Source organism: Euleptes europaea, chromosome 1 (assembly GCF_029931775.1).
Source record: "Euleptes europaea isolate rEulEur1 chromosome 1, rEulEur1.hap1, whole genome shotgun sequence".
NCBI classification, from domain to species: domain Eukaryota; kingdom Metazoa; phylum Chordata; class Lepidosauria; order Squamata; family Sphaerodactylidae; genus Euleptes; species Euleptes europaea.
In genome coordinates, this window is record NC_079312.1 from 22,768,824 (window position 1) to 22,794,264 (window position 25,441).

Below are 25,441 nucleotides of genomic sequence, written 5' to 3' on the forward strand. Positions count from 1 at the left end.
CAACCTTGACAGAACACCTGTAAAAATGTTTATCTTTTATTGAGATAAGAAAATATTCTTTTTATTGAGCAAGACAGAAAAAAAACAGGCATGAAAAACCTTCATTGATTATGAATGCTAAAATTATCAAATTTCCTAGCACTGCTTAATCATATTATAGCGAGAAATAGTTTCAAAAGCAAATCAGGTTTTGGCTTGTTGTCTTACTGCCTTTTTTGCCATCATTATGGCAACCCCTGGTGGGGTTTTCAAGGCAAGAGATGTTTAGAGGTGATTTGCCATTGCCTGCCTCCGTGTCACGACCCTGGTATTCCTTGGAGGTCTCCCATCCTAATACTTGCCAAGGTCGACCATGCTTAGCTTCTGAGATCTGACGAGATCAGGCTAGCCTGGGCTATCCAGGTCAGGGCCTCACTGCTTTCAGGGATTACCCACCAAGAAATATCACCTGGACTTTGTCTGAGACTTCCATCCAGAGAAATCTGACTTGCTTGTCACAGGACCATATATTGATGGGAAAACATCAATCTCTTCTTTCTCTTAATCTGTTCATTCGTAATCATGTGATTATTATCTAGATCAAAGCTTCTTAAACTGTAGGTTTATGGGGTCGTGTAATGTGTAGGGTTGCAAAGTGCCCGGTGGTGGCAAGTAAGATCCTGCCAATCCACTGGGCTGCCCGCCGGCCAGCTGATGGCCTGCAGGCACTGTGGCAACGCATGCATGCTTCACTTTCGGGTAAACCCGAAAGTGATGGGGACGCTCTGGGAATCTCTGAGAAAACTCTATGGAAACCATAGAATTTTGCCCCGAGATCACTAGAGCGTCCACGTCGCGTGGGGTGCGCACGTGCATCGCGCCAGGCACACGCACACACTGTGCGCTACAGCCACAGCAAACTCCTGCCGGTGGAGCTACGGGCCTTGCAAGCCTATAAATGTGGGGGTTGTGGAAAAAAATTAATTTTAAAATAAATTTCTTTATGATTTAATATCAGTAAATGTTTGGTTTGTATACCTATTTTATATACCTATATACCCAGTGTCGCATAAAAATTTCTCGGGCAAAAAGGGGTCGTGAGTGGAAAAAGTGTATGAAGCCCTGATCTAGATAACCGATTGGTTCATAACTAAACGTGAGAAAATTAACGTAAGTGCAAATAAGCCAATCAGCACGTGCATATCCGTTTCATCTGATAAAGCAAGATAAGGAGGCCAGTCTCAACTCTTCAACCTCTCTTACAAAGCAATTAATCTAACTTTTCCTTTAACTGTTTCAATTAACTGTCCAAAGTGTAAGAAATTCTAAGCAACCAAAGTTCATTGACAGTTGAAGTGCCTGGACTCTTGGTTAGTTTGCAAATGCAATAAGAAAGATTAGTGATAATCATAGCTACCCCCACACCCTTCTGTACAGTTTTAAAACTTTTAATGTGGGCAGCTGTTCTCTGCACCACCTAGTAGAAGGGGGAGCAGTCAGTCAGCTAGCAACTTGCTAATCCCCCGGTGGTGCTAGGGTTGCCAGCTCCAAGTTGGGAAATACCTGGAGATTTTCAGGGTGAAGTTTGGAGAGGGGAGGGGCTTCAGAGGGGGGTAACGCCATAGGGTCCACCTCCCAGAGTGGCCATTTTCTGCAGGTGAACTGATCTCTGTCGCCTGGAGATCAGTTGTAATAGCGGGAGATCTCCAGTCACCACCTGGAAGCTGGCAACCGTAATTGGTGCGCGAGTGCAGCACGCTGTACCATGGTAGTGGGAGGCCAAGCTTACGGTTGAGGGCAGCAATGGTTTCCATCATGGCTGGCCTCCCTCCCCTTCTCCTTTCCTTACCGTCTCATTCTACAGCGGACCCTGACTGCTCCTCTTAGGATGGCTTTAGGTCTTGTGGGCAGACAGTCGAGGGCCATTGTCTTTAACTGGTTTTAAACTATTTTAAACTCTGAAATTAATATTTTAATTAGGATTGAATTTTCCTGGGTATTTATTATGTATTGCTGATGTGAACCTCTCTGAGCCCTGCATTAGCTGGGGACAGAGGATGGTCTATAAGTCTAAAGATTTTTTAAAAATAAAAATAAAAGGCCTTAAAATGGCAAAGCAGGGAATGGAAGTTGGGACCCTTGGACCTCTCAGTGGGTGAACTGAAAGAGGGAGAGAAAAGTCCCTCAGGGGGTCAGTATGGAACAGGGCCTGCCGGCCGGCGGAGCTGTTCCACCGCTAGGGTTTCCAAGTCCCTCTTCGCAACCGGTGGCAGGTTTTTGGGGCGGAGCCTGAGGAGGGCGGGGGTTTGGGGAGGGGAGGAGCTTCAATGCCATCGAGTCCAATTGCCAAAGCGGCCATTTCTCCAGGAGAACTGATCTCAATCTGCTGGAGATCAGTTGTAACAGCAGGAGATCTTCAGCTAGTGCCTGGAGGATGGCAACCCTATTCACCTCAAAGGATCTTGTCTGCCGTTTGCCCTTCTTAGAATCACAAAAACACTGAAAGAAATGAATGAATGAATTAAGCACTGCTACAGCCTGTCCCAAAGGAAAGGCAGAAGGGAGATGCCCTTCTAGATAAATTGATTGGTGTCCTGCAGACTCAGGTCCCTCATCCCCTCCCGGACGGTATCTTCGATTTCTTTTTTCTGTGTCTGAGGTACTTCTGGCAAGACAGCCATCAGCTCTGAGGAGATTTTCTCCACCCTGGCCTGGATGTTGCTCTCAAACTCGCTTTTCTTTTTGACGACCAGCTCCTCTATGGCTTGCCGAGCGTCATCACACCCTGCTGCTAACTTCAGGCGCTCGGCCTGGAATTTGGGATCGGAAGCCTCCATGGAGATAAGCCTGCCGAGGCTACTAACCTTGTCCATCAGGTATTTGGAAGACACCTCTGTGTAGGTCTCAGATATCATATGGACTAAATGGGCCACACTGGAAGCATTGAACGCCTGCTTGTAAATCAGGTCTTTCAGAAAGTCGTTGCAGGAGTAGTTGGCAATTCCAGAGACATTTCCGGCGGTGGTTACAAATTCTGCAATGCGGCGGCTGAGGCAAGACTCGATGAGGTTGGAAATCATCTGGAAGAAACGAACCATCTTCTCCCACTGCTCCTTCACTCGTCCCAAGGCGTCCAAGCCTTTGATCAGCATCTTCCTGGCTGTATCGAAGTCAATCTCCTTTGTCTCGCATTGCCTCATGGCAATGAGAATCTCTGTCAACTCGTCGTTCTGCTTCTTGAAGTTTTCAAAGCTTCTTTGGTACTCTTCTTCCGTGATCTTTAGCATTTCTCGACTTTGCACGATTTTGAAATGAGCATTGGTCATCACTACTGACCCTGCCGTTTTCTCTGGACAATTGTCTTCGTATTTTGCCATGTTGGGTGTTTTGGGAGCAAAAGGCGGTGCCCCCGTGCGTGATTTGCTCTTGCTGTCAAAGAGGGAAACTTTGTGCACCAGATGCTTAATTTTTTCTTTCAGGCTTTTCTCTTTTACATTTTTCTTCCCAGAAATTGCTACTTCAGCCAGGGTCTGACAAAGACCAATGACAGAATCACATATTTCCACCGCCATTTCTTTCGCGCTACAATCCTTTTCTTGCCTTATCTTCTCTAGCAGTTGCTCCGCAGTTTCCTTTGTCCAAGAGGACTTGACTTGCTGGTCTTTCTCATTGTAAAGGAGGCTCATGTTAATGTTGCCTTCTTCGTCCACGAGCTGATCCAGAGAATTTCCCAACGAAACCAGTTGCACAGAGTGGGAGCAAATGTTGCACAGAGCGATGGGGTCATCTTCAGCACCACTGTTTGCCTTGTTGCCACCATTCTCTTTGTCCTTTAGAAGGTATTTACACATATCAGCGGTAAGGTTGGCCACTGCGCGAGGCACAGTCGTCATGCTTTCCGAAATACCTGCCGCAAAATTCATCGCTACAGCTTCCCAGCCCTCTGGAATACTACCCATTGCCTTTCTGTAATCTTGGAACGTTTCATCCACTTTCTTCTTTATCTTCCCGTAGTATTCCTCTGCCTCATTCTTAGCTGCTTCTGCAGCTTTTTGTTTGAGCTTGACGCCTTCCAAGGTCCGTCTGGTCTCTTCCAGCTCTTTTTCATACCCGCTTTTCGAACTCAGACAGGCTTCCAGTAGTTCTTGGATCAGGAGGATGACGTCGCTGAATTTGCTCTCAACCATCAAGGCTAAAGAAGTGCATTGGTCGGCGATGGATTTCATGCTGGTCAGCTGCCCAGGAAGCAGGGCCTGCACCACCTCCGTGTCCTGGAACAGAATCTGGACAATGGTTTTCATTTGCTCCGGGACGCTCATGGAGAGGAGCCTGATCTGGTCCATGTTCTTGTGAGCAATGTTGAAGGCCCCCCAGCCCTTGTTGCTCACCTGCATCAGGCAGGTGAGGAACGAGTCTGGGTACTTGATGTATTTAAATCCCCCCGGGGGTGGATTCTTGTTGATGGAGAAATCCCCTTGCCCTGCTGAGATGCAGGCCAGCTCCCCTAAGATGGCGATGGAGATGGGCCCAGGCATCAGGTACTCCTCCCAGTTGGCATAGGGCTTCATCATCAGTTCCATCTCCTTGCGCACATCTTCGGCTTTGCAGATGTTCTTCAGGGCTTTAACCACATCTGATTCTTTGCGTTGCACAGCCATCTTTTGCCTGGATGAAGCAAAGTAACAAAAAGGTGAAACTAAGGTTGCCAATAAGAGCAAAACAAAATAAGGTGCTTTCCACACTGAGGCAGGCTCGAGTTGCCAGCTCCAGGTTGGGGAATTTTGGAGTTTTTGGGGAGAGCCTGAGGAAGGCAGGGTTTGGAGAGAGGAGGGACTTCAATGCCATAGAGTCCAATTGCCAAAGGGGCAATTTTTTCCAGGTGAATTGATCTCACTGTGGAAGCTCACTGGGTGATTTTGGACCAGTCACATACTTTCAGCCTAACCTACCTCACAGGGTTGCTGTGTGGATAAAAAGGAGGAGAGGAGAATAACATAACCTGCTTAGGTCCTAGGGTTGCCAAACTCCAGGTGATGGCTGGAGATCTCCCGCTATTACAACTGATGTCCAGGTGACAGAGATCAGTTCACCTGGAGAGAATGGCAGCTTTGGAAGGTGGAGTCTATAGCATTATACCCCATTGAAGTCCAAACTCTCCAAACCCCGCCCTCCTCAGGCTTCACCCCCAAAATCTCCAGGTATTTTCCAACACGGAGCTGGGAACTCTATTTAGTCCCCACTGTGGAGAGGTGGGGTATAAATGAAATAAATAAATAAGAACTTTAGCCGAAATGGAAGGCAGATAAAAGGTAGGTTGGTGAATGGCTACCAAGGGGAGAATGAGGCACAGAAAGGGGAGAGGATATTAGTTTTGGCAGGAGGGCAGAAAGAGGAAATAGTGTTGGGAGGGTGATAGAGGGGTGAGGGTGATAGAGGTGCCACCCCACAAGTCCTTGAGGGTTCCCTACCATGCAAATGGGTCTGGGCCAGTAGCTGGTACCACACAACTGGGCCACAGTTTTCCTAGGTAGAGGCTGGGGGGGGGGGGAAGCTGAAGAAAAATATAGGTTGGCTGTTGGGTGGGAAGGAGGTAGGGTTGCCAACTCCAGGTTAGGAAATACCTGGAGAGTTGGGGGGTGGAGCCTGGGGAGGGTGGGCTTTGAGGAGGGGAGGGACTTCATAGGGATATAATGCCAATATGCCATAGATTCCACCCTCCAAAGCCACCATTTCCTCCATGGGGACTAAGGTTGCCAACCTCCAGATCGGTATGGAGAACAACAGCACAATGGCTCAATAAGGAATGGAAAATAATAACTACAATATTTAGTACCCCAAACGTGGAGTTGCACACAGGAAACTGAAACAAATGGTTGAGTCACCCACTAAAGTAAATATTCTATATTAAGGTTACAACCCTTGTAATCAAAGTAGGACTTGAAATAAAACTTCAAATAAATAATAATAAATACAGCTGGTTACATCACCTTCATAGTTATAATGTTAAAGTCCATAGGGGCTAAATGCCTCAAATATTAGTCCATTCAAAAACAACACAGTCCTTTTGTAATTCAAGGTGTCACCTTGGACCTATTGAATTTGAAACTCACACAAGAATATTGTCGAAGGCTTTCACGGTCAGAGTTCATTGGTTCTTGTAGGTTATCCGGGCTGTGTAACCGTGGTCTTGGAATTTTCTTTCCTGACGTTTCGCCAGCAACTGTGGCAGGCATCTTCAGAGTAGTAACACTGAAGGACAGTGTCTCTCAGTGTCAAGGGTGTAGAAAGAGTAATATATAGTCAGAAAGGGGTTGGGTTTGAGCTGAGTATTGTCCTGCAAAAGTATTGTCCTGTAAGTATCAAGATAATGTGCTAATGAGGGTATGGTATGTTAATATGGAACCATTGTATCCTGAAGTGATCTGTTAATGTGTGTAATCCAAAACTAATCTGTATGGCTATTGTTGAATGTTGTCTTTGTCTGGAGGTGTTTCAGGGCAGGAAGCCAAGCCTTATTCATTCTTAAACTCTCCTCTTTTCTGTTAAAGTTGTGCTGATGTTTGTGAATTTCAATGGCTTCTCTGTGCAATCTGACAAAATAGTTGGTAGAATTGTCCAGTCTTTCAGTGTCTTGGAATAAGACCCTGTGTCCTGTTTGTGTCAGTCCATGTTCAGCCACTGCTGATTTCTCAGGTTGGCCAAGTCTGCAGTATCTTTCATGTTCTTTTATCCTTGTTTGTATGCTGCGTTTTGTGGTCCCGATGTAAACTTCTCCACAGCTGCAAGGTATACGATATACTCCTGCAGAGGTGAGGGGGTCTCTTTTGTCTTTTGCTGATCGTAGCATTTGTTGTATTTTCTTGGTGGGTTTAAACACTGTTTGTAGGTTATGTTTTTTCAAAAGTTTCTCCATCCTATCAGTGACTCCTTTAATAAATGGCAAGAATACCTTTCCTATGGGAGACTGTTTTTCTTGAGTTTTCTGATTTTTGTTTGGTTCAATGGCCCTTCTGATTTCATTCTTGGAGTAGCCGTTTGCTAGCAGTGCGTGATTTAGATGGTTAGTTTCTTCCTTGAGAAACTGTGGTTCACAGATCCGTCTTGCACGGTCCATTAATGTTTTGATTATTCCTCTTTTCTGTCGGGGGTGGTGGTTGGAGTTTTTGTGTAAGTAGCGATCTGTGTGAGTTGGTTTCCGGTAGACCTTGTGACCTAACTGAAGGTTTGATTTACGGATCCGTAAATCAAACCTTCAGTTAGGTCACAAGGTCTACCGGAAACCAACTCACACAGATCGCTACTTACACAAAAACTCCAACCACCACCCCCGACAGAAAAGAGGAATAATCAAAACATTAATGGACCGTGCAAGACGGATCTGTGAACCACAGTTTCTCAAGGAAGAAACTAACCATCTAAATCACGCACTGCTAGCAAACGGCTACTCCAAGAATGAAATCAGAAGGGCCATTGAACCAAACAAAAATCAGAAAACTCAAGAAAAACAGTCTCCCATAGGAAAGGTATTCTTGCCATTTATTAAAGGAGTCACTGATAGGATGGAGAAACTTTTGAAAAAACATAACCTACAAACAGTGTTTAAACCCACCAAGAAAATACAACAAATGCTACGATCAGCAAAAGACAAAAGAGACCCCCTCACCTCTGCAGGAGTATATCGTATACCTTGCAGCTGTGGAGAAGTTTACATCGGGACCACAAAACGCAGCATACAAACAAGGATAAAAGAACATGAAAGATACTGCAGACTTGGCCAACCTGAGAAATCAGCAGTGGCTGAACATGGACTGACACAAACAGGACACAGGGTCTTATTCCAAGACACTGAAAGACTGGACAATTCTACCAACTATTTTGTCAGATTGCACAGAGAAGCCATTGAAATTCACAAACATCAGCACAACTTTAACAGAAAAGAGGAGAGTTTAAGAATGAATAAGGCTTGGCTTCCTGCCCTGAAACACCTCCAGACAAAGACAACATTCAACAATAGCCATACAGATTAGTTTTGGATTACACACATTAACAGATCACTTCAGGATACAATGGTTCCATATTAACATACCATACCCTCATTAGCACATTATCTTGATACTTACAGGACAATACTTTTGCAGGACAATACTCAGCTCAAACCCAACCCCTTTCTGACTATATATTACTCTTTCTACACCCTTGACACTGAGAGACACTGTCCTTCAGTGTTACTACTCTGAAGATGCCTGCCACAGTTGCTGGCGAAACGTCAGGAAAGAAAATTCCAAGACCACGGTTACACAGCCCGGATAACCTACAAGAATCACACAAGAATATTCCCTGGAACTCCTCTTGAATTACAAAAGGACTGTGTTGTTTTTGAATGGACTAATATTTGAGGCATTTAGCCCCTATGAACTTTAACGATATAACTATGAAGGTGATGTAACCAGCTGTATTTATTATTATTTATTTGAAGTTTTATTTCAAGTCCTACTTTGATTACAAGGGTTGTAACCTTAATATAGAATATTTACTTTAGTGGGTGACTCAACCATTTGTTTCAGTTTCCTGTGTGCAACTCTGCGTTTGGGGTACTAAATATTGTAGTTATTATTTTCCATTCCTTATTGAGCCATTGTGCTGTTGTTCTCCATACTTAGTATATGTCAGCATAGATAGTTTGTTCCTTTAGTAGTAACCTCCAGATCGGGGCTGGAGATCACCTGGAACTGCTCTCCAGATAACAACTGCTCTCCAGATGACAGAGATCAGTTCCCCTGGAGAAAATGGCTGTTTTGGAGGGTGGACTCTCTGGCATTATGCCCTGGTGAGGTTGCTTCCTTCCCTAAGCCTCACCCTCCCTCACCCCCAAATCTCGACGGATTTCCTAACCTGGAGGTGGCAACCCTAAGGGGGAACTGATCTCTTTAGATGGGAGATCTGTTACGATTCCAGGAGATCTCCAGGCTGCACCTGGAGGTTGGCAATGAAGCAGAAACGGGGAGAGGGTATGGGGGCTTGCAGGAAAGAGAAAGAGGAAATAGTGGAGGATGGGGAAATGAGCTGCCACCCTCCTGCAACTCCTTGAGGGTTCCCATTTGTCTAACCTCCTGCTCTGGGGCAACAAGGGGAAGGAGATGTCAGTTATGGGGCACAATCCAGTCAATGTCATCTGTCTGTCTACAACAACTGATAACTGAACTCAACTACTGAGATTTCTGTGATGTCAAGGATCAGCGGTAAAGGATGTCTCTCATCCTGAAGAAGTTTCACATGTTTTCCAAAGTATGGAATGCTTTAAGACTCCAGAAGCATTTTAAAAAGTATCAGTGCTCATATCTGGTTCAGGTAGGTAGGTAGGTATACATGCCTACATATTTGATTTAAATCAATCTTTTCTAATCCCAGTCACTCCCCATGACAGCGCACACTTTAAGAAAAAAAATCTCACAGCTCTCTGTGCTATAGTCGGGGGCGGGGGGGGGGCAGGATGCATTGCTGTCTGACATCTACATGCCTGCGGAGGGTATTTTAATCATACATTTACATTGCAATGTTAATTGTGCTTTTAACCAATAATATTTACAGCTAAGACAATCAAGAGGAAAATAAATTAGAAAGATGATTTTTTTTTTTAAAGAAAAAAGAAGAGCTGTTATGGAGGAGTGGGGAATCAAACCCGGTTCCCCAGATCAGTCTCCACCGGTCCAAACCACCGCTCTTAACCACTATACCACGCTGCCAATAATTCCAGAGATTCACAGAAAAGTTAGAAGGGACTGCTTCAGTGCAATCCTAAACAGAGTTACACCCATCTAACCCCCCTGAATTCCATGTATTTGGAAGGGAGAAACTCTGTTTAGGATTGTGCTGACAGTGCATTCGTAAGGAGAGTTACTCCAGTCTAAGCTCATTGAAATGAATGGGCTTAGACTGGAGTAACTCGCTTTAGGAATGCACTGTCAGTCATCTAGTAGAATTCCTCAGACTAAGCAGCCACCAACGAATCCTTCACAGATTTCCCCATGTAATCCCAACTACAGCCCTCCACAAACAGAACGAAGTTCAATTACAGAGTCCTGCAAAGAGAAAACAACCGATAAATCTTACTTTAAGCATTAAGTGTGTAGAAGGGCAGCTTAAAGGCAGCAATTTCCCTACTAGTAAACATGAGATACTCACTCTTGCAGTATCTCGTGTCTGAACTTCAGTAGCCCGTTTGAAGTGAGCACAGTCCACTGGGAGACATCAGGATATATAAAGTGATTTATGAACTTGAAGATCACGAGGGTGTAACTTTGTTCCCATTTGGGCGTGTGTAAGGTGCTGTCAAGTTGCAGCCGACTTATGGCGACCCCTTATAGGGTTTAGAAGGCAAGAGGCTAACAGAGGTGGTTTGCCAGTGCCTTCCGTTGTATTTCTTGGTGGTCTCCCATTAGGGTTGCCAACCTCGAGGTAGTTCAACAAAAATATTCACCAATACTACAAAGTTAAGCTGTAATAAAGACTAGTAAGGGGCTCTCAATGATTATACAAAATCACAAGTATTCAATTTGACATATAACAGTTTACTGTGTCAACATTACAACTCTAAGACAACAAAGTGCTAAGTGATTCTATGTGTTACAAACAATCAACATACAAGAACGTACAAAACAATAGTTTAGAACTTTGTTTCAGTCATCAGACTTGCATTTTTCTATATATCCTTTATCATCTACATGTGCAAAAAAAATTTTTCACTATATAGTTGTTTAATTTTACTCTTTTTAACAATATAGCAAAAACAGTTTTCTAATACCACTAAAGAAGGATACAATGTGGCTGTGAATCATAAAGTTGACAATGTAGCTCAATGAAATATGAAGCTACTATACAAGAATGTCAAAGAAGAAAAAGGCAACATAGCTAGATGAAATATGATGCTACAGTGCAAGATAGTGATGAAACTTGGAAACGCAGTCCGAATTAACAATTATGCTTTCACTGCTCAAGGCAGCTTCATCAGCCAAGATTTCCAGTTCACTGTTATTCCTTGAAGGCAACAATATTTGGCATACATTTATTCTTCAGTATTGGATTTCCAAAACGCCTGAATAGATGATTAAGGATATATAGAAAACACACACTACTGCCAAGACAAGTCTCCCCGTCCTATAATTATGCATTTAATTTTTGCTACCTAAATGCAGAATTTTACATTTATCTCTGTTGAAATTAATTTGATTATTTTTAGCCCAGTTTACAAACCTGTCGAGATCATCCTGCATCCTGGCTTTTCTACTGTATTTGCTTCCCCTCCCAATATAGTATTGTCTGCAAATTTAATAAGCATCCCTCTAGTCCTTCATCCAAATAATTTATAAAGATGTTGAACAACACAGGGCCCAGGACAGATCCCTGAGGCACTCCACTTGTCACTCTTCTCCAAGAGGATGACGAACCATTGACAAGCACTCTTTTGATGTGAACTGTCAACCAGTTACAGATCCACCAAACAGTAATAGGATCCAAACCACATTTTACCATCTTGTTAACAGGAATATTATGTGGGATTTTATCAAAAGCCTTACTGAATCAAGCTAAACTATGTCCACAGTATTCCCCTGATCTAGCAAGGTAGTAACTTTCTCATAAAAGGAGATAAGACTAGTCTGACATGACTGGTCCTTGAGAAACCTGTGCTGGCTCTTAGTACAGCTATCCTTTCTAAATGCTCAAGGACTGACTGTTTGATGATTTGTTCTAAAAGGTTTCCAGGTATAGATGTCAAGCTGACAGGTCGGTAGTTACCCGGATCCTCCTTTTCCTCCTTCTTGAAGATGGGAACAACATTTGCTCACCTCCAGTCTTCCGGCACCTCACCTGTTCTCCAAGAATTCTCAAAAATAATGGATGGAGGCTCAGAAATTACATCTGCAAGTTCTTTTAGTCCCCTTGCATGCAATTCATCTGGCCCTGCGGACTTAGTTTAATTTAAAGAAACTAGGTGTTTACGTACTAGCCCTATGCGGATCCTAGGCTGCAACTCCCTTCGCTCATCATCTGGTTTTGTTTTGTTTTTTTGCTATGTTGATAATCACCATTTAATGAACATTATTATATCACTATTTACTGCTCATAATTGTTGCCATCGCCATATATTGTTTATTGTTTATTATATCATACTTTTCTCTTTGATGTAATTTTAATGGTTGCCTGTGATATGGTTGTATTTTTCTCTTTTCTGTTATGTTTATATTTACAAAAGTAAGATCTTCATGTCGTTATTTTAGCTCTTTATGACTCCACTGATTGAAAGTTTTAGTGCTTTGAATGGCAATCATGTGGTGATCCTCCTATATCTCTATCGCACTTTAGTGCTTCAAATATCTTAATTTTATGACAGGTCCTACATTACAACTACCGCACTTTGTCAACTGCACTTTGTCCCCTTATCTAATCCTTTAAATCAGCCACAATCAAGCTACTACATAATGAGTGCACTTTATCCCTTTCCAGGATACGAGTCTGGTAGCACCTTAGACTAATAAGATTTTCGGGGTATGGACTTTCAAGAGTAAACACTCCCTTCATCAGAGAGAGCTTTCACTCTCAAAAGCTCATACCCCCAAAATCATATTGTTCTCTAAGGTGCTGCTGAACTCACACCTAGCTGTTCTACTGCAAGCCAACATGTGTGTGTGTGTGTGTTAAGTGCTGTCAAGTCACTTCCGACTCATGGCGACACTATGAATGAAAGTCCTCCAAAATGTCCTATCTTTGACAGCCTTGCTCAGATCTTGCAAATTGAAGGCTGTGGCTTCCTTTATTGAGTCAACCCATCTCTTGCTGGGTCTTCCTCTTTTCCTGCTTCCCTCAACTTTTCCTAGCATGACTGTCTTTTCCAGTGGGTAGCCGTGTTAGTCTGTTTGCAGTAGTCAAAAAGGGCAAGAGTCCAGTAGCACCTTAAAGACTAACAAAAATATTTTCTGGTAGGGTATGAGCTTTCGTGAGCCACAGCTCACTTCTTCAGATACAGCTAGAATGGCAGATCTAGAACAACGTTTTCTGAACTCATACCCACTGGCACCTCTCCTTTACTTGAGATTCATTGATGACATTTTCTTTGTCTGGACTCATGGCAAAGAAGCCCTTGAAAAATTTCACCAGGCTTTCAACGACTTCCACCCCACCATCAATCTAACTATGAATTATTCCGAACAAGAAATCAACTTCCTAGACACCACAGTACGGATCCATGGGGGACACACAAGCACCACATTGTACCAGAAACCGACAGATCGGCAAACGTATCTACATGCGTCCAGCCACCACCCCAACCATATCAGACAATCCATTGTCTATAGCCAAGCCCTACGCTATAGTCGCATCTGCTCCAATCCTTCAGACAGAGATACACACTTGAGAGACCTACAGCAAACATTTTTGCAACTACAATATCCTGCAGATATGGTGCGAAAGATGATTGAGAAGGCCAGAATGATACCCAGGCACAACTTAATACAAGATAAGCCCAGAGAGAATGACAACAGAACACCTCTGGTTGTCACTTATAGCTCCCAACTAAAACCAGTCCAACGTATTATTAAGGACCTACAACCAATGCTGGATTTGTCGCCATAGAGTAAGTGCATGGTGAACGGCTGAGGCTTCTTTCTCCCAAATGAGCCAGTTCAATTGGGAGTGCGCAAATTTCTTTGAGAAGTAAGCGCAGGGGTGAAGGAGACCATCTGGTCCTCTTTGGAGCAGGGCCCCTCCCATAGCTACGTCGGAGGCATCGACTTGCACAATGAACATTTGATTTGGGTCTGGATGCCGTAGCACAGGTTCCGACGTGAAAAGGCGTTTGAGGGCTACAAAGGCGGTCTGGCATTGATCAGTCCACAGTATCTTAGCGGAGGGTAATGTAGCAGAGCTTTCTTTACCCTTGGTTTTCAGAAGGTCGGTGATGGGCAGTGCTACTTGGGCAAAGTTAGGAATAAATCCGCGGTAGAAATTAGCAAAGCCCAGAAACTGTTGTACTTGCTTGCGGGTAGAGGGAGGAGTCCAATCGAGGACGGATTGGACCTTGGCCGGGTCCATGCTAAGGCCATGGTGGGAGATTATATATCCCAAGAAGTTTATTTTGCTTTGGTGAAATTCGCATTTAGCTAACTTAGCAAAGAGTTGGTGATTGCGTAGGCGGCGTAGAACTTCTCGGACCAATGCAACATGCTCGTCCATGGTTTTTGAATAAATAAGAATGTCGTCTAAATAAACCACCACTCCGCGGTATAGTAAATCATGAAGGATTTCATTGATGAGTTGCATGAAGACCCCCGGGGCCCCTTTTAACCCGAAGGGCATCACAAGGAATTCAAACATTCCAAAGCAGCTAGAGAAGGCTGTGAGGGGTTCGTCCCCCTCACGGATACGGACGCGGTAGTAGGCTTCTACCAGGTCCAATTTAGAAAAAATACGTCCCTCTTGTAGTTGTCCCAAGATATCTGAAATTAGCGGTATAGGATAGGCGTTGGCTTGAGTAACTGCATTGAGTTTTCGGAAGTCAATGCAGAGGCGTAGGTCGCCCTCCTTTTTTCGGACGAAAAACGCGGGGGCTGAGTTGGGAGCATTCGATGGGCGAATGAACCCTCTGGCAAGGTTTTTGTCCAAAAAGTCCCGTAGCACAGTGCGCTCGGAAGTGCTCATTGGGTAGATTTTACTTTTGGTTAATGTACAGTCCTTCACTACTTCAATTGCACAGTCAGTAGCCCGGTGAGGGGGTAAGGCATCACATTCTTTAATATTAAAGACATCCGCAAAGTCCTGGTATATCTCAGGGAGGGCTGGTGGTGATGGGACCTCGGAGAGTGATGCCGAAGCGGGTGGAGGCAGCACCGCAACTTGTTGTCGGTGCTGGTCGCATTTAGGGTTGTCAAAGGAGATTGTGTTCGTGTCCCAATCAATACTGGGACAATGACCTTTAATCCAGTTAATTCCCAGGACCACTTCGAATCGAATAGGGGCTATGGTAAAGTCGATTTGCTCCCAGTGGGAGCCAATTCCCATCGCCACCCCTATAGTGCGATGATCAACTGGACCCCCCTTGAAATGGCTTCCATCCATTTGGGCAAATTGGACGGGGGCTGGTAAAGCCTCGGACTTGACTTTGAGTGCTGCAAATGTGGCCTCATTGATGAGAGTGCGAGCGCAACCGGAGTCAATAAGTGCCTTGACAGGCAGTTGGGGACCCCCTTTATAGTGTTGCAACACTGCGTCCACATACACCGTATTTTCTACTTCCTTCACCTTTGTCGGTTTCGTAGGTTTTGCAGGAGAAACTGCGGGGGTCTGTGGGGACGTCCCATTCGCCACAGACTGTGACCGGTTATTAGACAGGTCAAGAGGCGAGTCCAGGTTTAGCGCTGGGGTATCTTGGAGATGATCCCCGTCTGAAGATGGAGAAACGTCCCCCACTGGGGCACTTGTAATCCAGGACCCGGAGGGGTCTGCAGAAGTGGGAAGTGCAGAGGGTGTGGGCCGTCCCGGCGCTGTACTGCGGGTGGCCGCGGTGCCTCTGCATTGAGGTCTTTCCCGGTTTGGTGATAGGGCAGGAGGCGAGTCCAGGGTTAACGTTGGGGTATCTTGGAGATGATCCCCGTCCGAAGATGGAGAAACGTCCCCCACTGGGGCACTTGTAATCCAGGACCCGGAGGGGTCTGCAGAAGTGGGAAGTGCAGAGGGTGTGGGCCGTCCCGGCGCTGTACTGCGGGTGGCCGCGGTGCCTCTGCGTTGAGGTCTTCCCCGGTTTTGTGATAGGTCAGGAAGCGAGTCCAGGGTTAACGCTGGGGTATCCCAGGGAAGCTCCCCGTCCGAAGATGGAGAGTTGTCCCCCACTGGGGCACTTGTAATCCAGGACCCGGAGGGGTCTGCAGAAGTAGGCAGTGCAGAGGGTGTGGGCCATCCCGGTGCTGTACTGCGGGTGGGCGCGGTGCCTCTGCGTTGAGGTCGTCCCCGAGCCCGGGGCAACGTGTTCGGTCGAGGGAGTTTCAGGCACTGAGGGCATGCTGAAACAAAGTGGTTCGCTGCTCCGCAAACGAGGCAAGCTCCCCTTTGGAATCGGGATTCGTGATCTTGAGGGGGCCGCGCTGATCTCTGCGGGCAGGGAATGGAAGCTTTGGGGGGAGACTTCTGGCTTCCCCTCACCTTGGGTCGCTGACAAGGTAGTATCTCTGCCGAGCCGGCGAAAGAGATCTTCAGTTTGGGTGGTCTCCATGGAACTGAAGGTAGTACGGGTGCTGGTGTAGATCCAAGGAACGTGGCTCCTGGACTGTCTGGCGGTGGCAGGACGGAAGCTCTGGGGTCTCCTGGCGCCACAGGCACTGCTGGAGATACTGGTGATATGGGCGCTCCGCCCAGAGGTGCCGCAGGTTGCTGCGGTTGAGCCTGATCAGGAGACCCTGGTTGTGGAGCTGGGACCGGGCCATCCGGTTCGGCTTGTATCTGCTGCAAGCAGTTGTTGTCATGAAGCACAAAGTGCATTTGACCCTGCAAGTGGGACACCCGGTCTAAGTGTTCCTGATTGTGTTGCCGGAGCAAAACCATATCCGTGGCCGCATCACCTAAGCGACGGGGCTGGCTGATGCGGAGGTTTGCAGTCCAGAGAGTTTCCTCATGGTGCAAGTCCTCTTTGGTCCTCTCACGATCCGCTAAAACTTGGTCCGCTTCAAGTTTGGTGGTCAGGGTCGTGGTCACTAGTGGCCGAGCTTCCTGCTCCCATGCCGGACTAGGTCCGGCTTGATCCGGAAGATCCAGTTGCGGTTGGACCTGAACCGCTAAGGTCGCTGCGCTGACACCAAAAACGGGGGTCGACAGCTTAGCAATTCCGGTCATTGAAGCGGTGGTCGAGGTCATTCCGTGGAAGAGCGCAACCATCCGTTTCGGCAGTGCTTTTAACCCGGCTCCGGGAGACAGATCCACCGGGATCGGGGCGAACCACACCGGGCTCACTCGGAGAGCTCCGTAGTAGCTCCCATCCGAGTGGCAGGCGAGCCACACGGGGCTCCAGCCACGGTAAACTCACTCGAAGAGCTTTCACTTAGCTCCCATCCGAGTGGCAGGCGAACCCCCCTGGGCTCCAGCCTGACTGATGGAAAGGAGATAGCTGTCATAATGTGAGCTCTTGACCCATTAAACCAGAAATCACCACAGAGACAGTCAGAATCCAAGCAGATGGCTTTACTGATCAAATAGGCATTACAGTGCATCAAGAATAAGATGACAGCTATGAGCTGTCTTGCTCAGCATTCAGCAATATAAGGCAGAGAAATGGCGGGAGATTACAATGCATAAACATAGCGTTATTTCCCAGGAATGGCGTTCCCAGGCTTTGGTATATGAAGCCGTCCTTGAGGTCTGGACGGTTCAGCAGAGAAACGAAAGAAAACAACTGAACCGAGATAACAGCCTGACAATAAGTCTGACATCAGAAACCACAATATTCAAAAACCAGTGGGTGAACATTTCAACCTTCCAGGACATTCTGTTGCAGATTTAAGAGTAGCAGTTCTCTTACAAAGGAATTTTAAAGGGAGATTGGAAAGAGAAACTGCTGAATTACAGTTGATATTCAAACTAAAGTCAATGCATTTACCTGGGCTGAATAAAGACCTTGCATTCATGGCCCATTACCAATGCTGATTTCTCCACACCCATCTCTCCCCTGGACATCACAGACTCTTCTGCATATCACACCTAATCCCATCAAGCCTGCTATTCACATTTACATACTGTTCCTCTACTTAAAGACCGATGGATTCACATTCTAGCTGTATCTAAAGAAGTGAGCTGTGGCTCACGAAAGCTCATACCCTACCAGAAAATATTTTTGTTAGTCTTTAAGGTGCTACTGGACTCTTGTCTTTTCCAGTGACTCTTGTCGTCTCATGACATGACCAAAATACAATAGCCTCAGTTTAGTCATTTTAGCTTCTAGGGTCAGTTCAGGCTTGATTGGATCTATAACCCACTAATTTGTTTTTTTGGCAGTCCACGGAATCCGTAACACTCTCCTCCAAAACCACATTTCAAAGGAATCTATTTTCATCCTATCAACTTTCTTCACTGTCCAGCTTTCACACCCATACATAGTAATAGGGAACACGATGGCATGAATTAATCTAGTCTTGGTGCCAACATGGCTCCCTTCTAAAACTATCCTTTCCCTGGTAATTTCACATGATCCTTTGAAAAACAATTTATAATCTGCCTGGTTAGCTAACAGTCACATTCCAGTTATCAGCTGCACTATGACCCTTTATTAGTTTGCCTATTGATTTTTTCTTCACTTTCGTTATTTAAGGCAGTGGTTCTCAAAGTACTTTTCAGCTGCAGGTGTAGCCCCAAGAGCAGGTACAATCACTATGTATAGCCTCCCCCCCCCCCGTATTACTGGTATAGTATAGTGGGTAGAGCATTGACTAGGACTGGAGAGTCCCATGTTTAAATCCAGTATCTGCTATGAAGTTTGCTGGGTGACCTTGCGCCAGTCACTAGTACCTCCCAGCATTATTGTGAAGAAGAAATGGAGGGTGGAAGAGCTTAAGTTTGCCAACCTCCAGGTAGTAAATCAAGCAAAATAAAGCATCACTGTGCCTATACCACATAGGTTTGATTACTTGCTTGGGACCTTTGAGATAAGAAAGGGGAAAGCAACGGACCAACCTTAGAGATGCCCTGAACTTGTTGCTTTAACAAGTTCAGGGGGCTGCATACCGACCTGCCCAGGGCCAATTCATTTGGGGAAAATCCAAGGCTTTCCTGAACTGTGTCACGGTATGCACACACAAGAAACAGCAAGTTCTGATCCCAATCTGCTGCATAAGTCACAGCATATTTTTTCAACATGGTCCCAATAGTCTTAGTCTTTCAATCAACCCATTTGACCAGTGATAATATGCTATACTGACCCTGTGCTCTATATTAGCCAGCTTGAACACTTGTTGGACCAGTTTAGACATGAATCCGCTCCCAAGATCACTCGCTATGGTTCTGGGTATTCCATAGGAGCACATAAGAGTCAGCTGGGCTTTAGCAATGCTAGGGGCTGAAATACTAGCAAGAGGAATGGCTTCACAAAAGTGGGTACAAAAATCAATCATTGTCAGTATATATTTCTTCCCGGTTCTGGTGGGGTTCTGAAAGGGCCCAACCAGATCAATTCCCCATTTTGCAAAAGGCTCCCCCTCTATGGCAGAGGGCTGCAAAGGGTATCGTGCATGATCTCGCTCATGCCCCACCCTCTGGCACGCATCACAAGTACACACATATTTCTTAACATCTTCATACACATCAGGCCAATAGAACTCTCTAGAGATCTTTTCTAAGGTCCGTTTCACTCCAAAATGCCCACTGAATGCACACTCATGTGCCATCTGAAGCACACTGCTCCTATGAGGTTTTGGCACCATTAATTGTTTCCTAGGTGCACATTCAGGAGCTAACTCTTTGGGGTGAAATTCCCTATAGAGCAGCTCTTTTTCAAAATAAAAGCGCACCCTTCGGTCTAAAGAGGCCCTTGGCTCTCCCTGGGCTTGCTCTCTGCACCTGTCAAGAGTTTCATCTTGTTGTTGTTCATATGCAAAGCTAGTATTTTCTACTGTGAGTGGCAAAGACTCTCCCAGTTCCCTTCCCCCATTCTCAGGCTCATTTACATCTGAAGGAGAGGAATTCACAGGGCCACTCTCTTGCAAGAGAGGTTTTGTAGCCAGAATAGGTAAAGGCATTTCCCCTGCCCCCTCTCCCTCCTTTTCAGGATTCATTTTATCAATCAAATATTGCTTATAGGCGAAATCATTTCCTACAAGACACTGATGCCCACAATTTTTTGTGTGAACTAAGACAGGCACAACCTCATTCACATCTTTATAGACAATGTTTACAAAAGCAATCTTCATTGGAATTGGATCACTGGCATAAGGAGTCACCCGAAGCTGTTGTCCCTCTTTCAACTGTCCTGGTTCTAGTAAACTTTCATGAACACTACTTTCTGAACCCGTATCTCGTAACCATAAAATCTTTTTATTATTCACCTGAAGTTCGCAGCTAAAAGTCATATTGGACCAGCAGGGCTGTCTTGGGTCAACGTAGGCCATTCTCACCGGCGGCAGGCTTGCATCAGGCTGTGCAGGGGCTGCTTCTCGCTGCTCTCTCTCGGCTGTTGGTATCCCTGTTGGGGGGTTTGAAGCCGTCGCCGCGGACTCACTCCGGGCTGCGCTGGTCTCCTCTTCCCAATCTTCAGCGGCAGACTGCTGAGTTGTGGTCACTAGACGCACCTGTGGGGCAGGAGTTGGGGGGGTTGACTTTTTCTTTTCTCGTTTCTTCAATGCTGGGCAATCCAGCCTTTTATGACCTTTCTTTTTACAAAAAAAAAAAACCCACACAAGCCGGACTCGATAGACACATGGGGATGCACGGTAGCTGTAGGTGAGGCTTCCGCTGGCTTTCCCCCATGTCGTTCTTCCCCTCCTATTTTCTTACTCTGAGTTGGAGTCGGGTTCTGCTGGGGCCCTCCCGTGCTGATGGTTTTCCAAAGACACAATCTCATTGATTAACCAGATTTTTCCAGAAGATATAACAGCCTTATTTCACCATTGTTTGACAACAAGTTACTTCCTATGGGATCAAGAATTTTATGAACAGATTGATGGAGTAGCTATGGGAAGTCCACTCAGTCCAGTAATAGCAAACTTTTACATGGAATATTTTGAAAAGACAGCATTAGAATCGGCACCTTACAAACCTACAGTCTGGTTCAGGTTCGTAGATGATACATTTACTATTTGGAGCCATGGTGAAGAAAAATTAATGGACTTTCTAAACCATCTCAATAATAGCCATCCAAACATTCAGTTTACCATGGGAAAGGAAATTGAGGGTAAACTCCCATTTCTTGATACCCTTGTCATCCGTAAAACAAACTTTCAGTTAGGTCACAAGGTCTACCGGAAACCAACTCACACAGATTGCTACTTACACAAAAACTCCAACCACCACCCCCGACAGAAAAGAGGAATAATCAAAACATTAATGGACCGTGCAAGACGGATCTGTGAACCACAGTTTCTCAAGGAAGAAACTAATCATCTAAATCACGCACTGCTAGCAAATGGCTACTCCAAGAATGAAATCAGAAGGGCCATTAAACCAGACAAAAATCAGAAAACTCAGGAAAAACAGTCTCCCATAGGAAAGATATTCTTGCCATTTATTAAAGGAGTCACTGATAGGATGGAGAAACTTTTGAAAAAGCATAACCTACAAACAGTGTTTAAACCCACCAAGAAAATACAACAAATGCTACGATCAGCAAAAGACAAAAGAGACCCCCTCACCTCTGCAGGAGTATATCGTATACCTTGCAGCTGTGGAGAAGTTTACATCGGGACCACAAAACGCAGCATACAAACAAGGATAAAAGAACATGAAAGATACTGCAGACTTGGCCAACCTGAGAAATCAGCAGTGGCTGAACATGGACTGACACAAACAGGACACAGGGTCTTATTCCAAGACACTGAAAGACTGGACAATTCTACCAACTGTTTTGTCAGATTGCACAGAGAAGCCATTGAAATTCATAAACATCAGCACAACTTTAACAGAAAAGAGGAGAGTTTAAGAATGAATAAGGCTTGGCTTCCTGTTCTAAAAAACCTCCAGACTAACAAAGACAACATTCAACAATAGCCATGCAGATTAGCTTTGGATTACACACATTAACAGATCACTTCAGGATACAATGGTTCCATATTAACATACCATACCCTCATTAGCACATTATCTTGATACTTGATACAGGACAATGATTAGCACATTACTTTTGCAGGACAATACTCAGCTCAAACCCAACCCCTTTCTGACTATATATTACTCTTCCTACACACTTGACACTGAGAGACACTGTCCTTCAGTGTTACTACTCTGAAGATGCCTGCCACAGTTGCTGGCGAAACGTCAGGAAAGAAAATTCCAAGACCACGGTTACACAGCCCAGATAACCTACAAGAACCAATGAACTCTGACCGTGAAAGCCTTCGACAATACTCTTATGTCTATTCACTTGCAGCTGTTCCGCGTGATTAGCTGCGCTGGTCAGAGTCACAGGATTCTTATCCTTTACAAGGGCTGCTTGTTCTTCTGGGAGAAGCCTAAAAAATTGCTCCAGCAAAAGCAGCTCCTTTAAATTTTGGAAAGTGTGAATGTTCTCTGAGGCCAGCCATCTCTCAAAATTATGATTCAAACGAGAGGCTATTGCTGGGTAGCCATCTGTTGCATTTCGGTCGATCTTCCTAAAGGCTCTATGGTAAGATTCAGCCGACAATGCAAAATGCTGCTGAGCCAGTCTCTTAAAGGCCACATAGTCGTTTGCTGCACTGAGTGGCAAATTGCCCATAAGGTCGAGTAAACTTCCTGATATCTGAGCTCTCAAAACTCGCATCCAATGTCTGGTGGGGATATGGAAATCCAGACACGCAGCTTCAAAAAGTGAGAAGTAGGCCACAAGATCCCCATTCTCTGAGTACGGCGGCAATAAATGCCTATTGGCACGCCAGGTCGCAAGGGAATCCCTCTGGTCTCGGCCTCGGTACGGGGAAAAGTCTTCCTCTTCATCTGACGTTTAGTAGTCTCTCCGCCCGCTTCTCCACTTCTCTCGTCTCTGCCGTCGCTGCCTGGGGATGCTATGGTCCCTCTGCTCGCCTACCCCGTCATTTCCCTGCCAAGTAAGCTTCCACTCTGGTGGGGATAGGCTGTTGTGGGGGGCTTCCTCCTTAGTTCTAGGCTCGAGGGGACGAGGTCTCTCTCGGTTGCCCCACAGGGAGAGTTTCCATTGCTACTCCTCCCGTCTCTCCCAATCTCTTTGCCGGGACCTTCCCCTCTCCTCTGGGTCTCGGGGTGGGGGTATTTGTGAGTTAGTTCTAAAAGTCTTTCCCCCCCGTTCCCCAGTCTCACCAACGTAGTCTGCTGGGCTGTAGGTTGTCAGCTTCGGCTCTCGGGGCACACAGCATTCCTGCTCCCATCGTCTTGCCTCCCAGTCTCGGATTTGGATTATCGGGGACTTCGCTCTCTCCGGCTCCCTCTTCCTCTTCCCAGACTCACTGAGCTGTGAAAGGTTGCAGTCGGCTTCCTCGGTTGGCCCCACTCTCTCTCCCATTTCTGTTTCATTTCCTGCCACATTTCATCCTCTCGCTGCTGGGCACGTCGGAGTTCCTCCTCCATGGCCGCAAGCTGGGTTGAGCTGGCAGGTCGCTTAGTCTTTGCCAAGTCCGCTGCATCCGAGGGGGATGGGAGTTTAGGGCGTACGGTTGGCTCACCAATCGTGGGGTTCCAACGCCTCCGCCGGTCCGCCTCCAGCAGGTCCCATTCATCATCCGAAAGCTGTAGGAGGTCTAATCGTCCTACCTCGGTCAACGGCTTAACTTTTCTGCTGCCCCTTTCCTCAGCCAAATATCTCTGGGGTTGTTCTTCCTCCTCTTCCTCCATCCGGTAGGAAGATTCCAAAAGGCCGGTTTGGTTAACCGTCACCAGGCTGCTTTCATTCTGTTTTTCAAAAGGCAGCCTGCCAGATGCCATTGCCAAATCCCTAACTCAAAACCTCACAAAATAACAAACACTTGCTAGCCACCTCACGCTGTAATCCCAGCACAAAATTGCCTCTCGATTCTATGATTCTAAAACCTGAATGAATTTCTGATGATGAAACAGGGGTCTTCCCTCCATTTCCCAGGAAAGGTAGTAGCTAGGAAGAGATTTTTGACCTTCTCTTGTCTTCTGCAACTCTGCCACCTCCTCCTTCAAGGGGGCGTTCCCCCAGCCAGAGTCCCTGACCTGGTCAAATAGGGGGAAGGCAGCTGAGAAAGAAGAAGCAGAGGAAAGGTGGCTGGGAGAGGAAAGTATTCTCTCTCCACGGCAAATGCCACCCCCACTTCAGCCATTTTTAGAAAGGTCAACAAGGTAATTCCCTACCATCTAGGCCTGGCCTGAGCCTCCTTCTGTAACCACACTAGTGTGGACCCAGCTACACATAGAATCATAGAGTTGGAAGGGACCACCAGGGTCATCTAGTCCAACCCCCTGCACAATGCAGAAAATTCTGAAATACCTCAACCCCCACACGCCCAGTGACCCATACTTCATGCCCAGAAAATTGCCAAGGTGCCTTCCTTCTCATGATCTGCCTAAGGTTATAGAATCAGCATTGCTGACAGATGGCCATCTAGCCTCTGCTTAAAAACCCCCAGGGAAGAAGAGCTCACCATCTCCCGAGGAAGCTTGTTCCACTGATTGATTTTATTATTGCGGCAATAGCCAGATAAACTACAAACTTTATCAATTAAAATCGATTACGAATTTAAATAATTAAATTAAATTAAAACCTCTCTATACCAAATACAGATAAAGTTATAACAGTTAATAATCACGATATTCACAAGGCATAAAGCGATTAAAATCAATTAAAATCAATTAAAATCAATTAAAATCAATTAAAATCACTAATACCCTTCTCCGACCGAATTTTAATAGCTACAGAGCAATACTTGGCTACTTGCAAAGATCGCTGAGAGTCTCCCTCCCATAAGAGGAATTTAATTTTCTCTTCCTCTGAACTGGACTCCATCATGTGATTAAGAGGTGAAATTAGATTCTTACGAATTCCCTCATAAAAGGTACATCTAAATAGAACATGACTAGTGCTTTCCATTTCGCCGGATCCACAAGGACATGCCCACTTGGAACTTGGTAATTTCTTGTACTTCCCCTCCAGAATTGCTGAGGGCAAAGCCGACCCTCTAGCCAGAGTAAATGCTCTCCTTTGGTTATTTAGCACAATAGCAGATAAATATTTGGCTGGCGCTAAACAAAAGCGTGTTTTAATAGGGGCCAGGTACGCTGGGGAACTCATAAGCTCTGTTTGTCTCTCAATATCAAAGATCCTTTGTCTAATCAGGAGCTTTGCTTGATCTTTTTTTTGCTCTAGGAGGAATTGTGGTGCAAACCCTAGACTCTCCATTTTTTTTTCAGACTGCATCCACCATCTAGATCTATAATTGTCCAAACTAAGCAGTGGTAAGAATCCCTCTGATGCCTCATGGGCTTTTAACCAAAGGGAGATTGAGGCTAGAGTAATTTTTGCCTCGATTTTTAACATGCCTGTTTCCAAGCGGACCCAGGAATTCGAAACAAGGCGGGGGACTTGTAGGATCGCCCGAAGGAATTTGGATTGTACCTTCTCCAGAGGAGTATAACTGGATTTAGCTGAGCCTAAGATTGTGCCATATAGCATTTGGCTAATTGACTTAGCCTGAAAGAGTTTTAAAGCTGCCGGAATGCAAAAAGCTCCTTTCGTCCTGAAAAATTTTAATATATTATAGGCGGATCTCTCAGCGGTTAACGCCACCTGTCTATGATGTTCTGCTCGGAG